This window comes from Triticum urartu, chromosome 7A (genome assembly GCF_056163025.1).
Source record: "Triticum urartu cultivar PI428250 chromosome 7A, HENAU_Tu73, whole genome shotgun sequence".
NCBI classification, from domain to species: Eukaryota; Viridiplantae; Streptophyta; class Magnoliopsida; order Poales; family Poaceae; genus Triticum; species Triticum urartu.
Window position 1 is genome coordinate 174,276,116 of NC_141879.1, and position 11,809 is coordinate 174,287,924.

Sequence of the window (11,809 nt, forward strand, 5' to 3'; positions counted from 1 at the left end):
GGTCCCTTGTAAGAAAGGTCTTCCATACAGGCTTTTATTGGCCGACAGCCCGGGCAGACGCTCAGGACTTAGTCCAACGATGCACCGGTTGCCAGCTCTTTGCAAACCAAAGCCATATGCCACCCACCGCCCTCCGAACTATCCCCATTACTTGGCCCTTCGCGGTCTGGGGGCTTGACATGGTTGGACCCCTTAAAGGCGGAACCCACAAGCAAAAATACTTACTGGTCATGGTGGATAAATTCACCAAATGGATAGAAGCCAAGCCTGTTAAGACGGCCGAATTCGGACCGGTGATAGACTTTATATCCGGGGCCGTACACCGTTACGGCGTTCCCCACAGCATCATCACTGATAACGGCACGAACTTCACGGCCGACGAGGTAAAACTCTGGTGCAAAAACATGGGCATCAAGCTCGACTATGCTTCCGTCTATCACCCACAAACTAACGGCCAGGTCGAACGTGCAAATGATCTTATCATGAGCGGCATTAAACCCAGATTAGTGCGGTCCCTCAAGGAATCTAACACGCACTGTGTAGAGGAGATCGACTCCGTACTCTGGGGGCTGCGGACCACACCAAATTGCACCACCAGATACACACCATTCTTTATGGTGTACGGCCCAGAGGCAGTTTTGCCATGCGACATAATTCATGACTCACCTCGAGTGCGCATGTACGAAGAAAGAGAAGCCGAGCTCGATCGGCAGGACAACTTAGACGCGTTGGAGGAGGAGCGTGACGTGGCAAAAGCCCGTTCCGCATTCTATCAACAGCAGGCTCGAAGATACCAAAGCAGAGAAGTACGGGCCAAAAATTACAACATTGGCGAATTAGTTCTATGACTACCGGACAAGAAAAAGGACAAACTCAAGCCCAAGTGGGAAGGTCCCTTCATAATTGACCAAGTCCTGACTAGTGGAGCGTACCGCCTGCGAGATGCATCGGATAACCGACTCGAGACGAACCCATGGAACGCATCCCGTCTCCGAAGATTCTATGCCTAGCACCGGATCCTGTGTTCGTCTCCTTACTCTGTCCATTTTTTATATATTTTCTGTCTTGCATTTCTCTTCTTCTCTCTCTCTCTCTCTTATAGCCCTTAAAGGCTCATAAAGTGACGCGCCATCCGCGCTCATTAAACCTGGGGGCTTCTTTAAACAGAAGCTTATTCATACGGGCTTCATGCCCAACACATGTGTCACACTTCCGCATGTACCTTTTATTCACCATTATATGCATCGATATGACTTAAGTTTTGGCCAAGCTAGGTTGCCTGGCTCTTATGCTTACCCCTACATTCCCGATTGTTCGGCTATGTGGTAAAGGGAGCACCTCTGCGATTATTACTGCCGGGCCAGCCGAACGTGTACCTCAGACTGGGTGAAGCCGAAAGCTAGCGTTCTTAAGGGAATATTCGGTCGGTGAACTAAAGATGATCTTTTTTATTTTTATCTATACGCCCCCAGATGTTTTTCCTGCGTTTCTTTTCGCAGCATGGACATGCACCTTAGGGCATGCCTCCCAGGGAAAGGAACCCCTAACGGAACTATTCTCCCTGGAAGATGTTTCTTACTAACCATGTAATATAACATAACTAGTCGAGCACTTGTCTGTTCACGCACTAATGACCCCTACGCCTGGTCTCCATGCATTCCCCGGTTCCTATATAACCGCATGGGAATTCGGACACACTCCGGACCGTCAGGTCCCGAGGCTGAAGCGAAAAGGTCGGCCATGACAAATGATCTACAATCCGGCTAGAAGGCATTATAAATGTCAACTAAATTACATAGTCATTTTGACTGATCGTATTCCTCTTCAATACCATCTAACAAGCTGTCTAATTTACAGTCCTGCTGGGAATACTTTGCGGCCAACTCTACTTGGCCGTATACTAAGCTTACAGGGATCTCCTTCCCATCGGGCCCTATAGGACCGACCTCGGCCATGTGGTTGGGGTCAGCCTTTGCGTACCGCGTCTTCACCATGGCCTAGGCCTCCCTAGCGCCTTGACGGCAGGCTGATATCTTCCACAATCGGAAGCGCCACCGTGATCCTTTTAGCTTCTCCGCAAGCTCTCCAAGACCTTCGGGCATGGAGACGGATGGCCACAGGGCCTAGGCGACGCCTCGCATCGCCTGCCGAACTCGATTGAGCAGTTGCGAGAGATCGGGAAGAAGGTCACCCATAGAACCGGGCATCTCCTCTGCAGGACGGCCTGTCAGCACACCTACAGACATTGCTCTGTTAGTCGACTTCCCCGTCGAACTTTCTTTCAAAAGGTTCGTTCAAGCACTTACTAAATATGCCGCGCCAAAGCCGCTGATTCTCCTTCACGGAGTCTGAAAGCTGGGCACGAACATCTTTCAGTTCGACGCCCAGCTAGGTGTTGGCATCTCGGAGATCATTCTTCTCCCCCATCACCTTTAACAGCACCCTCTCACCAGCCTTTAGCTGGCGTAGGAGGTGTTGCCTTTCCGGATCCAATCCGGCGCCATCTGCAATTTCATTTGTCAGATTCGCACCAAAGTCGTGCTTCGCAAAATACTTATCTTTTGAAGTGTATATTACCAGAGGGAGCCTCCTTAGGCTCCCCTGCCGCGGCTAGTGCGGCCTCAAGTTGGGCTTTGCACTCTTCCAGCTCCTTGGACAGTAGGGAATTCTTTTGTGTAAGAACCTGCATAACAAATGATCCTTAAATCAGTTATTTTAACTGTTTCAAGTCTCGGGGGCTACTGGTATATATATAATTACCAAAATTTCCTTACCCGTATGTCTTTTACATATTGCTCCGTGGCTTTGGTTAGACCGTTTTGAGTGGCACGGAGGTACGCATCTCCCGACTTAAAGGCATCTAACGCCTCTTGGGAGAAACAAGCGTCGCGAAGAATTGTCCGGCGACGCCTGTGGTTCATGGCACTCTCCACCTCAGAGTTGGCGGCAGACAACCTGTCCACATCCTCCGTCGGAGGAGCGTCTGGTGCGCGCCTTGTGTTCGTCCCCGCTTCCGGGCCAGGCTTTGGAGCCTGGCTGGTGGAGGCGCGATTGGCGGTCTCTCCGAATATAGTTCGGCGAGGTCTCTTTGTCCTGAAGAGGGCACAAGTGTTAATATGCCCTGAAGGTACGACACCTGGGATAAGGGGGTGCGCCATACCTTTGTGCTAATGCCCCGGTCCGGACTGCACCTCTTTTCTTCCCATGGGGCCCTGCGGCCCCTCGTTGGCTTGTCGCTGCAGGTTCAGCCTCCCGTTTCTGGGAGGCCGGGATTAGCCCTGGATAATCGGCCGTAATGGCCACCAGGGCGTTGTCCTTGCTCAATTGATGGAACACTCCATCAATCAGATCCACCGAAAGCTCCGGATCCTCTTGCGAGTCCGGGTCGAGGGACCGTCCTGGGTCCTCGGGTTGTGGAGGAGGGCTGTTTATTTCTTTAACAGCCTGGCGCAGTTCCTGCGTCAAAATCACTAAGATTAAATATTTAACAATGGGGATATAAAACGGATGGGCAAGATGTGATCACTCACCCAGCTTGGAGGATTGTACATGGAAAATCCACCCTTTGGGTCAACACGGAGAAAATCCTCCTCTTCTCCCTTGTACAAAGCGGACAAGGTCTTTATTAGAGCCGCAGTCGAATCCGGCCCCTTACGGCCGTAGCGGGTGGTGTCGTCCTCCCCGTTGAACTCCCACATGGGGTGGCCTCTATACTGTAGCGACTGCACCCCTCGCATGATGCATGCGGCCATGACCCCGATCATGGTTAGTCCGGAATGAGCTAACAATCTTATCCGGCCCATCAGGTAAACAACGTCCCTGCCACTTTCCCTCTGAGGGCTCCGTGGGTGCCAGCTTAGGCGCTTCTTTAAGGGAGCATTGTTGAATTCAGGGAGGCCGATCTGGACAGGATCCGACAGCGGGACGTCTTCTATGTAAAACCATTCCGAGGGCCAGTCTTCGGACGCCTTCTTTGGGGTTCCGGACAGATAGCCGGTCCCGGCGATGCGCCATACTTCGGCTCCGCCCACTTGATACATAGACCCCTTCTTGGAATGGGGCACGAGGCAAAATAGCTCCCTCCACACTCCGAAATGAGCTTCAACACCCAAGAACAGCTCATAGAGGGCTACAAAGCCCGCGATATGCAATACTGAGGCAGACGTGAGATGATGTAGCTGGAGGCCGTAGAACTCCAGCAGCCCCCGGAGAAATGGATGGATTGGAAATCCGAGCCCCCTTATTAAATAAGGGACGAGGCACACCCGCTCTCCTTTGGAGGGATTAGGGGCGCTCTCCGCTTGCTCTCCGCTATTATAGACGGCAAGACCGGCTCGAACCGGGATCATATTGTAGGATCAAAAGTATGTCTAGAGGGGGGGTGATTAGACTACTTGACCAAATAAAAACTTAACCTTTTCCCAATTTTAGTTCTTGGCAGTTTTTAGCTAATTTAGGACAAGTCAAGCAATCATCACATAATTCAAGCAAGCATGCAAAGAGTATATAGGCAGCAGAAAGTAAAGCATGCAACTTGCAAGAATGTAAAGGGAAGGGTTTGGAGAATTCAAACGCAATTGGAGACACGGATGTTTTTCCCGTGGTTCGGATAGGTGGTGCTATCCTACATCCACGTTGATGGAGACTTCAACCCACGAAGGGTAACGGTTGCGCGAGTCCACACAGGGCTCCACCCAAGGGTAACGGTTGCGCGAGTCCACACAGGGCTCCACCCACGAAGGGTCCACGAAGAAGCAACCACCCACAAAGGGTCCACGAAGAAGCAACCTTGTCTATCCCACCATGGCCATCGCCCACACAGGACTTGCCTCACTAGCGGTAGATCTTCATGAAGTAGGCGATCTCCTTGCCCTTACAAACTCCTTGGTTCAACTCCACAATCTTGTCGGAGGCTCCCAAGTGACACCTAGCCAATCTAGGAGACACCACTCTCCAAGAAGTAACAAATTGTGTGTAGGTAATGAACTCCTTACTCTTGTGATTCAAATGATAGTCTCCCCAACACTCAACTCTCTCTCATAGGATTTGGATTTGGTGGAAAGAAGATTTGAGTGGAAAGCAACTTGGGAAGGCTAGAGATCAAGATTCATATGGTAGGAATGGAATATCTTGGTCTCAACACATGAGTAGGTGGTTCTCTCTCAGAACATATGAGTTGGAATGGTGTGTGTGTTCTCATGGCTCTCTCGCAGAATGAGAAGAAGGTGGAGGGGTATATATAGCCTCCACACAAAATCCAACCGTTACATAGTTTTCCAATCTCGGTGGGACCGAATCAATAAGCTCGGTCGAACCGAAAATGTAAACCTAGTGACCGTTAGTGATTTTCGGTGGGACTGACATGCAACTCGGTAGGACCGATATGGTTAGGGTTTGGGAATAACGTAATCTCGGTGAGACCGATTACACAAACTCGGTGAGACCGAATTTGGTAATTAGCTAACCAGAGAGTTGGTCAGGCAAACTCGGTGGGACCGATTTGCTCTTTCGGTGAGACCGAGTGGAACTCGGTGAGACCGAAAAGTTACAAAGGGGAAACACTGAGTTTACATTGCAATCTCGGTGGGACCGATTCGCTCTTTCGCTGAGACCGAAAAGTTACGAAAGGGAAACAGAGAGTTTGCAATCCCATCTCGGTGAGACCGAGGTCCTTATCGGTAGAACCGAATTGCTAGGGTTTGGCAGTGGCTTATGACAAATGAAAACTCGGTGGCGCCGGATAGGAAGAATCGGTAGGACCGAGTTTGGCTTAGGGTTTAGGTCATATGTGGATATGGGAAAGTAGTTGAGGGTTTTGGAGCATATCACTAAGCACATGAAGCAAGAGGCTCATTAAGCAACATCTCATCCCTCCTTGATAGTATTGGCTTTTCCTAAAGACTCAATGTGATCTTGGATCACTAAAATATAAAATGAAGAGTCTTGAGATTTTGAGCTTGAGCCAATCCTTTGTCCTTAGCATTTTGAGGGTTCCACTTTCACATCCATGCCATGCCAATCATTGAGCTTTCCTGAAATAATCATCTTGGAATAGCATTAGCTCAATGAGCTATATGTTGTTATGAATTACCAAAACCACCTAGGGATAGTTGCACTTTCAATCTCCCCCTTTTTGGTAATTGATGACAACATATAGATCAAAGCTTCGACAAATGATAATAAGCATGAAATATATCGTCGCTTTGAGAAGTATGTGATAAGTAAGAGCTCCCCCTAAATTTGTGCATATTAAAAAATTTGCTTTGGACTGCAAATGCACAAGGAGTTAGAGTCAAGGGTTACTCTTCCATGTCACATACATCTTGGTGGAGCGCTTAAAATGATAAGAATGAAATACATGCACTCATCACCAAGAATAATGAATGATCACTCATCAATGTCTCACAAGCATAGTATCTCAAGCACTCAAAAGCAAACGAGTTCGAAAAACCACCAAATAAAGCAAGAGAGAAAAGCAACACTCTCTCTCTCGAAGCCTATGATCTATACATCTTCTCCCCCTTTGGCAACAAGTTACCAAAAAGTTCCTAGAAAATGCATAGCACTAGATCGACGCTCAGGCTTGATCTTCAGGTGGTGGTGGAGTCCGGATCACTCCAAGGACGAAGGCTTCGGTAGATGCTGAAGTAGACACTGGAGTTGGAGCTGAAGTAGATGCTGGAGCTGGTGGAACTGAGGCTGTGGCTGGTGCTGAGGTGGTGGCTCTTGTGTCAGCAACTGGCACGGCAGACGACCTCGGACCTCTTGGCACTCTGGCAAAGGCATGAGTAGTAGTCCTGCCTCTCCTCTCCTGCATATCATCTTGGAGCTGCTCCACTGTAGACTGAATCTCCGTTACCTTGACATCCAAGTCATAGAACTTTTGTTCCATGATTCTCTCTAGGCTTGCCTGGTTTTGAGTTAGGGTGGCTAGTCCTTTCTCAATCCGCAGGGTGGATGCAATCAGGTAACCAAGCTGCTCTTGTTTAGTCTTCAAGAAATACTCAGATGCCTCCTCCTGAGTTGGCATCTTGGCAGCTTTCTCCTTCCTCGCCTTCTCCTTCTTTGCGTAAGCTTGTGCAGACGATGGCTCGTTCTCAGTCATCACAACTTCATTGTTCTCAAAGTCTGGACGGATGGGCAAATGTTCCTTGTCCAATAGATATATGCTCGTGCCCATCTTGGAGTTGATGAGCTCCTGAATCTGAGGGGCATATCCGCAACTCCTCTTCTGGTCTGCTGCAGTCCTCTTGATTGTTTCCACTATGAGGCTCATCACTTTGAACTTCTGAGGTACATCAAATACATGTAGCAAGTTGATAGCATGGCCTCTGATCATCTTGTGATCACCTGACTTGGGCAATAAGGTGTGCCTCAAGATCCAATTGATAGTCGGGAGCCCTGACAGAAGGTAATGTACTGAGCCAAACTTGAAGGTATCAAGTGCTTCATTTGGGATCTCCTTGTACATATTTGACATTGAGTTGTGGTCCATCTTCTTCTTGGCATAGATATCCAAGTCATCATCTTGCTCCTCTGGGGCATTAATGATCTGTGCCCACTCAGCAACTGTGGATTGGTACCTTGTACCCTCAGACATCCATGTGATCCTCCCATCTGCATAAAAGTGAGCTGTGGAGTAGAACTACATGATGAGTTCCTCGTTCCACTTTGTGAGCTTCTGCCCAACAAAGTCAGCTACTCCACAAGCTATGAAGCTGTCTTGCACTCCATGATAGTGCTCCTCATTGTCCTTGATGTATGTCCAATCAACCCATCGCATATCACAGACAATGGGCTTCTTATCTAGCAGCACAGTCTCATAGAAATCCTGCTGCTCCTTGGTGTGAAACCTGTAGTCCACTGCAGTCCTTCTCCTTGAAGCATATGGGTCTGCTTCTCTCCACTTCCTGAGCCCTGAGTCTCTCCTGAGCTTCATATCCTCAGCCACAGGATGAGCATCGTTGTGGTCTGGGATCTTGGGCTTTAGCTTCCTTAGGACATTCTCTTCCTCTTCTTCTGCAGCTTCAGGCACTGGGGCCTTGTTCTTTTCAGCAGCTGGGATGCTTCTTGTGTTCCTCTTTGGCTTTGGCTTTGGAGCTGGCTTGGCCTTGGAAGCAGCTCCCCCTGATTTTATGGCATCTCCCATTAGCTTGGGTGCCTTGGGTGCTGGTGCAGCTACTTCTTCTTCTTCCTCTTCCATGATGGAAGCTTTGCCAAGCACTCTAGCCACAGTCTTCTTCACTCTTTCCTTTCTTTTCTTGCTCTCAGCTGCAACTGGCTCTATGGGCTTCTCAGTTGACATTCTGGCCTTTGACATTGGCTGCCTGCCTGCTGGCCTTTTGATTTTCAGGCCTGGCTTAGTGCCTTGAGCTGGCTCAACTCTCTTGGAAGTGGCCTCTTCCTCTGCCACATAATCTTCATCTTCGGAATCAGAAGTCCTCTTCTTCCTCTGTCTCGTGGCAGCTTTTGGCAAGTTGCTAGGAGTGCTCCAGCTGCCCTCATCTGAAGAACTTGAGGGACTAGTGCCCTCACTCATCACCACTTGCTGTTCTGACACATTCTGGCTATCACTTTGATCAGACATGCTGCAAACTCTGACTGCTGACCCTGTGAACAGATTATAGATGAGGTAGAAAGGATGAGCATCACAAAATGCAGAGATTTTTGCAAAAGAATGATCCAAAAACTTAGTTTTAGTTTCCTACTGAAATCATCTCGGATCTACCGATTTTTAAACTCGGTGATACCGAAGCAGTTTTGGCACCTGAACTGGTGAACTCGGTTGGCCCGAGTCACAGTTCGGTGGCACCGAGACTGCTAGGGTTTCACAGAGTTCCAAAATCGGTCGCACCGATAAGTAATTCTCGGTCAAACCGAGTCTCACTTGTGCAATGGCATAAGCCAAATCGGTGGGACCGAGTTTTTCAACTCGGTGGGTCCGAGATGGTTTCGGCAGAAACCTAACCCTAAAATTTTCGAATCAAAGCTAATCTACGGGCGTTTTGACTGTATAGGAGTGTTTCAATCGTGGCAAGAATCATGAAGAACACAATGTGCTAGGAATCAGATTGGAGAATAGCACAAAGATGAAGTCCACACCCTAGTTCGGCGGGGACTTGCTACGGCGGCAACGGCTGGGCAGAATGCCCGTTGACGGCGACGAAGACCAGCTACTGGAGGTGGCTGGCGGCGAGAAGACGATCCGGAGACCACGTTGGCAGAGCAGGCTATCGCGCGGGCGAAGGGGTTCGGAGAAATTTCCAAAATTTTGCCCGTGACTATATATAGCCCGACCCTGTCGGTGTGACCGAGTGGAACAACTCGGTGGCACCGAGATTCATAACTGCGTGCAGTTACTGAAACTCGGTGTGACCGAAAGGTTCAAATCGGTTGCACCGAGATCGAAAACCTAGATCAACTTAATGATCTCGGTAGGACCGAAAGTGGAGTATCGGTCAGACCGAGAATCATAAAGAGGTTTTGGAAGTTTATGTCTATGACGAATCGGGGACTCCGAGCGCTCCTCACACAGAGTGGTTCGAATCTGACTTGATCAAATTTTGTGATGCAGCATGAATAGAATTTGAGACGAGAAAAGCATAGATAGCTAGAGGAGGTTCTTAGGCATTCTTGTCCATCCACTTGGCAAAAAGAAATAAAGCCGAACAATCAAAACAACAAGTGGATGTCCTCGAATGAGTAAAATATGCAACCAGCATGCTCACATAATAAGATGGCAAATGAAATATGTGACAAGGCATGCACAACCAATTCTAGCATCTATCAAGCAATTTGCGATGACTAGGTCATCTATATATGAGTATATTGACTTAGGAGTCAAGTGAGAGCACTTGATCATAGGTCATACTCATCGTTTAAGCTCAAGTGGGGTTACCACTTTTACATAAAGCATTTTTTGTTCACATCTTTAGAGTTGCTTTAGCTCAAGTCTTAGAGTAAAGCTCCCCCTAGATGTGATATCCCCCTAAGAGGGATGAACTAACCTTGGGTTTTGCCGATGATGACTTCATGTAGATATTGAAGATGTGGATGCTCAATGTTGATGTAGATCTCTTGGAGCTATCCATTTGAGTTAATTGCACTTTCAATACCTACATGGGTTAGTCCCACAAGGAACAAACAAGGATATCCATAGACATAGAGTGATGCACACAAAAGATGATGTCCATGAAAGCTTTTAGGTTACCTTGTCCCTTGTCTTACCAACAAGAGGGTTTGTGACTCCTTGAACTAGTGCAAGATGTGGAAGTTGATTGCACTTGTTCTTGCCAAAATGATAAGAGTGAAGTATGTTGGCGGAGTCACCCTCAAGAACTCTCCAGTTCTTCTTCTTTTGGATCCACATCATCTTGATGGGAATCCTTGGAGTTGTAGTCGTACTTGATGAAGTGGAACTTGAAGTAGTCTTGGGAATCCACTTGGCTAAGGTCTTAGGAGCTTCTTCAAATGCATCAATTTCCTCTTGAAGCTTGTCCTTGCCTTTTTGCTTGTAGTCTTGTGGTGGAAGATCATCTTGAGCTTGTGTCCCCTTGAAAGAAGTATCATACTTCTCTTGTTGAGGAACAAACTTTGTCTTGGGGTATTGATCTTCTTCCCACTCAACTCCATTGGCATTGAACTTTCGTTCAAAACCAACACCTTGATTCTTCCGGTGCATTCCTTGCTTGCGCACAATTTCCTCGAATTGCTTACTCCCGGCAAGGCTTTTGTACACTCCTTTCTCTATAATTCCCTTCAATAAACTATTTTCTTGCTCAAGTGTAACTTGGCTAAGAGAATCATTAGTGGAATCAAGAGAACTACTAGAAGCAACAATATTGGATTTAACATGATCATTGTTACTGCTAGAGGAAGAATCTTTCTTGTTCTTGTTACTAGACTTGACTTGAGGCATGTAAGTGGATAAGAGTAAACGCTTGGCAATGTAAGAAGAACTTGCGAACGGGCCTGTAGCCTAATGGTTGTAGCGACCTTAGTAGCACCCCAAGTCCTGGGTTCGACTCCCGGTGGGAGCGGATTTAAATAGGCCTGGGCAAAAATTTCTGGAATAAAAAGGGCTGTGGGGCTGTTGCTCTACAGTAAATAGTCAAAAAAATGTAAGAAGAACTTTTCTTGCAGAGATCATCATTGATTGCCTTTAAGAACTCATGCTCTTGCTCAAGATTGAGCTTTTCAAAGCATAATTTCTCATGAGCTCTTAAAAGTTCTCGATGACCTTCGAAGATAGTGTCATGAGCTAACTTAAGAGTTTTTAGTTCTTTAGTTAGAGCCTCAATCTTCTCCTTATCATTGTTATTCGTTTTATCTTGATTAGCATGTTTAATTGACGTTTCATCATAGTATTCATCACTAGAGTTGTCAACAAGCAAATCATCACCTAACAAGTCATCTTCATCACTATTGAAATCAACATACTCGGGGTGTGTTACCTTAGGACCTTTGGCCATGAAGCATCTTCCAATTCCTTCATTTGGTGAGTCAAATATGTCGTAGGAGTTGGTCGACACAAGTGCTAGACCGGCAACACCTTCATCTTGAGTATCTTCGGAGTCGGAGTGATAACTTCTCTCGGAGTGGCTGTCGGAGTCGGAGCCGGATACCCATTCACCAACATGAGCTTGATGTCTTCGTCTTGTGTAGTTCCTTGATGATTTTTCCTTCCTTTCTGAATCCTTGCTTCTCCGTGAGTATCTTCGTTCATAACGGTCATCTCTACTCCTCTCTCTTGGTGGTGATTCTTTGCTTCTTCTTTTTGGAGAATCTTCTCTTCTCTTGTAGGGAGCCG